Source organism: Ascaphus truei, chromosome 5 (genome assembly GCF_040206685.1).
Source record: "Ascaphus truei isolate aAscTru1 chromosome 5, aAscTru1.hap1, whole genome shotgun sequence".
Classification (NCBI taxonomy): Eukaryota; Metazoa; Chordata; class Amphibia; order Anura; family Ascaphidae; genus Ascaphus; species Ascaphus truei.
This window is the reverse complement of record NC_134487.1, coordinates 301,751,759-301,757,494: the sequence shown is the minus strand read 5'-3', so window position 1 is coordinate 301,757,494 and position 5,736 is coordinate 301,751,759.

Below are 5,736 nucleotides of genomic sequence, written 5' to 3'. Positions count from 1 at the left end.
ACTCCACGAGCTGAATCTAGGGCGTTGAGACCTATTAAGGAATGGTCTTTCCTTGCGAACTCCAGTTCTTGCAGCAGGTCTCCAAGATCTCGTAACTTCGAGTAGTCTTTATTCGTGATCTTGGGGAAGCTCTCGATTCTTTTGAAGAGTGAATCCTCGACTGCTTCAGGGCTGCCATAGGTCTCTTCTAGCCTTTCCCACACTAGGTCCAGACCTACTTGGGGTTGATGTGCATTTGCCGTCCGAAGTCTCTGCGCTTGCTCCCTGGATACGTTCCCCAAGAACTTAACTAACAGGTTGAGCTCTTCCCTTGCTGAGAAGTCCAAGCTGTCGATTGCGTCTTTGAACGTGAACTTCCACGTCCGGTAGTTCTCAGGGCGGTCGTCGAAGCTGATGAGTCCTGCGTGCACCAAGTCGCGCCGGATCATGTACTTGGCTATGTCTGTCAGACCTGAGACGTCGGCGCGTTTGCCCCGTTCTGAGGTAGTTGCTGGGACGGTCTGTGCGGTCGCCTCTTCCTTGGCGTGGACGCGTGATGGCTGCTGGCCAGTGTGAGGGGCTGTTTTCTCCCGCGTGGGTGTACCTGGATTACGAGCCTGTTGTGGTGCATCCGTGTGTGCTCTGGCGTGTGGATCACTGTTGCGGCTGTGGCTATCCCAGGCAGCGTATGCCATTGACAGAGCAGCGTCTTCTCCTCGTGGTCCTAGCGAGTCTTCGTTGTCTGTGGTGTCGCTCCCTCCGTGTTGAGATGGTGCGCTGGTGTTTACACTGAAGAGGCTCCTTACGTAGTCTTCAGTGCGTTGGGCTGGATCCTCTGAAGCTATCCGTCTGTATGGTAGCTCCCCGCCGTCCTGTCTCGCAGCTGCTTCTAGGACTTCGGCTTGGGCTATGGCGGCGGCGGCTTCCTTCTCTTGATTAAGTGCCTCTAGATCCGCGTCCAATTCGGCCCTTTTACGCGCCGCGGCAGCGGCGGCATTGGCGGCGGTGGCATTAGCAGCGGCATTGGCAGCGGCGGCAGTGGCAGCGGCGGCAGTGGCAGCGGCGGCGGCATTCTGCTCCTCTTCTTCTATGCGCGCTCTTTCTGCCCTTACGGCTGCCTCTCTCCGACCATATTCGGCCCTGGCACGTGCGGCCTCTGCTGTGGCTCGCGCCTTGGTAGCGCTCGCGCTTGCGCTAGACGCGTGAGATTGCATTGATCTTGCTGACCTTGATGAGTGTCTGGATATGCTTGAGCGCTGCGATGCAGTTTCCAGCAAAAGGTCTTTTCTCTGGTCTTCGGCCTCAGTAATAGTGGTCTGCACGAAGCCGTCACGCTCCAGGTCAGTTGCCTCCTGCTGGTCGCGTTCGCTGAGGCTTTCCTCTGTGTTAATTCTTTTTAGGTAGGCGAGATATGTTTGTGACAGCATTTGGTAACGTTTGTGACTTGACCTCAATTGGGCTATAGCTTGCCTAATTTGTTTCTCCTGATCACTAGTGCTTGCAACGTTACATATTTCACGACCAGTGTCCTCCCAGGCCTTCTCTAACCTTTCGCGGTGTGCTTCAATGTCATTCTCATATTTTTCGCGGGCCTTTTGTGTCAGTGTGACTGTCCGTTTAGGCCTTGCGCCTGCCTGCGCCTGTTGCAGATGCGCAGCGGTCTCTGTGTCTGAGAGATCGCTTTCCTGCGTGATGTCTGGTGAGGCTCTGAGTTCTGCCATGCTGTAGGTGTGTGTAGGCCTTTGCCAGTGCGTGTGGCGTGCGGTCTTTTACCTTGTCAGCGATGGGCGTCTGTCTCAGATGATGCCGAGCGGTGTCCTGCAGCGTGCAGCGTTGGGGTAGCTGTACTTACAGATGTCCGTTGGCTCCTCACTGTGGGGCTGAGCAGCGGGTGGACTCAGACAGAGAAAAAGGCAATTAGGTATTGTGAGAGAAGCACTGTTAGTTGCAAGGCTGTGTGCAGTTTGCTGTATATAAAGCTTGCTGCCCTGTCTGGCAGAGTGAAGCTGCTGCTTGTCCTGGGGTGCAGAGACTATTCTGTATAGCATAAAGTCTTTGAGTAGTAGCTGCTGTGTGATTCCTTTGTGTGGTATTAGCAAAGTAAGGCTGCTCACTGTCTTTGCATAAAGCTGTGGTAGTTTGCTGTGTAGAGGCTTGTGGCTCTGTGTAGCAACGTGCTTGTGCAATGTGGTGAGAGACTGCTGTTTATATATTTGCTACGTAAGCTGCTCGCTTGTATCTTTAGCATAAAGGCTGTGGGTAGCAGCTCCTCTGTGTGTATTTCCCAAGGCACACGGTCCTCTTTTTACTATTCTGAAGCCAGGGCACGTTGGTATGAATGGCTCCCGATAGCATTAACACAGTTCCCTTTTAAATCACTCCAAGTCCTGTAATATTTCCTCCACTTTATTGGGAAAAGGTAGCAGGGTACAGATGCTTGTGGATGGTGTGTATTGGTGATTATTAGTTACTGTAGGAACCGGTAAAAAGAGATGGCCTCACCAAGGGTTATAAACAGAGAAAGGTTCTTTACTCACTGTCTCCAGGGTTGAAAAGGAAGTGAGGTGCGGTGTGGGCAAAGGAAAAGTCTAGGGGCAGACCATGTCTGAACAAACAGGAGGGGGGGCAGACTAGCCCATTCTGGTGAGGATCTCAGAGACTGCTGTAGCAGCTCACTGATGTCATGCTCGCAGGCAAGGAGTGCAACATTGTTGCAAGCCACGCAGGCACAGTATGTGTCTGCAGACTCCATGCAGCTGAGAATAAAATCTGACAGGCAGAAGCTGCAAAGGAGAGAGGGGGGTGAGTCAGAAATGTGGCTCTTGTTCCATAACACATAGAGACTACCAGAAAATTATATCCCTGTGAAACAAGAAATGCATTCTACCCAACAAGACTGCATCACATGGTCCCCCATTACACACAGGGAAGTATTAAACTTTCTATGAAAAGGGCTCTACAATATACAGACACCTATGTGGTACTGGCAACATTTTAATGTTCAGACGAACTAACTAGCGCTGCTTAGTGTTTATCTCTATCCATCCTATTTTAATTAGTTCTATTCAAATACTAAGTTTTATCTATAATTAATATGACAAAATCTACAATCAAATGTACTTGAGTGCTACCTATATGTGGATTTCTTCTCTTTTCTGTGTGCATAGTTATAACTATCCCAGGTGTAGCACCATATCCCAGGTGTAGCACCATATCCCAGGTGTAGCCCCGTATCCCAGGGGTAGCCCCGTATCCCAGGTGTAGCCCCGTATCCCAGGTGTAGCCCCATATCCCAGGTGTAGCCCCGTATCCCAGGTGTAGCCCGTATCCCAGGTGTAACCCCGTATTCCAGGTGTAGCCCCGTATCCCAGATGTAGCCCCGTATCCCAGGTGTAGCCCCGTATCCCAGGTGTAGCCCCGTATCCCAGGTGTAGCTCCGTATCCCAGGTGTATCCCCGTATCCCAGGTGTAGCCCCGTATCCCAGGTGTAGCCCCGTATCCCAGGTGTAGCCCCGTATCCCAGGTGTAGCCCCGTATCCCAGGTGTAGCCCCGTATCCCAGGTGTAGCCCCGTATCCCAGGTGTAACCCCGTATCCCAGTTGTAACCCCGTATCCCAGGTGTAACCCCGTATCAAAGGTGTAACCCCGTATCCCAGGTGTAGCCCCGTATCCCAGGTGTAGCCTTGTATCCCAGGTGTAGCCCCGTATCCCAGTTGTAGCTCCGTATCCCAGGTGTAGCTCCGTATCCCAGGTGTAGCCCCGTATCCCAGGTGTAGCTCCGTATCCCAGGTGTAGCCCCGTATCCCAGGTGTAGCCCCGTATCCCAGGTGTAGCCCGTATCCCAGGTGTAACCCCGTATCCCAGGCGTAGCCCGTATCCCAGGTGTAGCGCCGTATCCCAGGTGTAGCCTCGTATCCCAGGTGTAACCCCGTATCCCATGTGTAGCCCCGTATCCCAGGTGTAGCCCCGTATCCCAGGTGTAACCCCGTATCCTAGGTGTAGCCCCGTATCCCAGGTGTAGCTCCGTATCCCAGGTGTAGCCCCGTATCCCAGGTGTAGCCCCGTATCCCAGGTGTAGCCCCGTATCCCAGGTGTAGCCCCGTATCCCAGGTGTAACCCCGTATCCCAGGTGTAGCCCCGTATCCCAGGTGTAGCTCCGTATCCCAGGTGTAGCCCCGTAGCCCAGGTGTAGCACCGTCTCCCAGGTGTAGCCCCGTATCCCAGGTGTAGCCCCGTATCCCAGGTGTAGCTCCGTATCCCAGGTGTATCCCCGTATCCCAGGTGTAGCCCCGTATACCAGGTGTAGCCCCGTATCCCAGGTGTAGCCCCGTATCCCAGGTGTAGCCCCGTATCCCAGGTGTAGCCCCGTATCCCAGGTGTAGCCCCGTCTCCCAGGTGTAGCACCGTCTCCCAGGTGTAGCCCCGTCTCCCAGGTGTAGCCCCGTATCCCAGGTGTAGCCCCGTATCCCAGGTGTAACCCCGTATCCCAGGTGTAGCCCCGTATCCCAGGTGTAGCCCCGTATCCCAGGTGTAGCCCCGTATCCCAGGTGTAACCCCGTATCCCAGGTGTAGCCCGTATCCCAGGTGTAGCGCCGTATCCCAGGTGTAGCGCCGTATCCCAGGTGTAGCCCGTATCCCAGGTGTAGCGCCGTATCCCAGGTGTAGCGCCGTATCCCAGGTGTAGCGCCGTATCCCAGGTGTAGCCCCGTAGCCCAGGTGTAACCCCGTAGCCCAGGTGTAGCACCGTCTCCCAGGTGTAGCCCCGTATCCCAGGTGTAGCCCCGTATCCCAGGTGTAGCCCCGTATCCCAGGTGTAACCCCGTAGCCCAGGTGTAACCCCGTATCCCAGGTGTAGCACCGTATCCCAGGTGTAGCCCCGTATCCCAGGTGTAACCCCGTAGCCCAGGTGTAACCCCGTAGCCCAGGTGTAACCCCGTAGCCCAGGTGTAGCACCGTATCCCAGGTGTAGCCCCGTATCCCAGGTGTAACCCCGTAGCCCAGGTGTAACCCCGTAGCCCAGGTGTAACCCCGTATCCCAGGTGTAGCACCGTATCCCAGGTGTAGCCCCGTTTTCCAGGTGTAGCCCCGTATCCCAGGTGTTCCTATAGTTATGTCGGTTCCCACCATTACTAAGGCCACAAGCCGTTATAAAATATAAAGATGTTGCTATAACAGACTTTACTGGGGCTAAAACAATTTTTAAAAAAATACTAAATATAAAACATAGGTAAGAAATGTGCAAGGACAGCACAGTAACTAAGAACAAATAACAATTTATAACAATAACTCAGAAAAACATGGAAATAAATACACTATAGGAAAACTAGACACCCACATAATATACTGCATGGTTATCACGTGCCAGGCTGAACGGAAAGGCTCCTACATAGTAATAATAATAATAGTACTAATAGTACTAATAATAGTAATAATAATACTACTAATAATAATAATATTAATAATATTAATAATAGTACTAATAATAGTAATAATAATAGTAATACTACTAATAATAATAATAGTAATAATAATAATACTAATAGTTTGTCCCACATTCCCAAGCACAGACAGGGCTGTTCTAGCGCGCTTGACAGTGGTTGAATTTGGCTGCTTTCGCGCACCGTCTGGATGGCAAATGCATAACTCTGCCAACCATAAAGACTGCGAGGGGCCGCCACTGACACTGAGCGTGACGTTTGGCCGGTCCACTGCCAGCCAATGACCATCCAGCGAACGAGAGAGGGACGCGTGACGTCA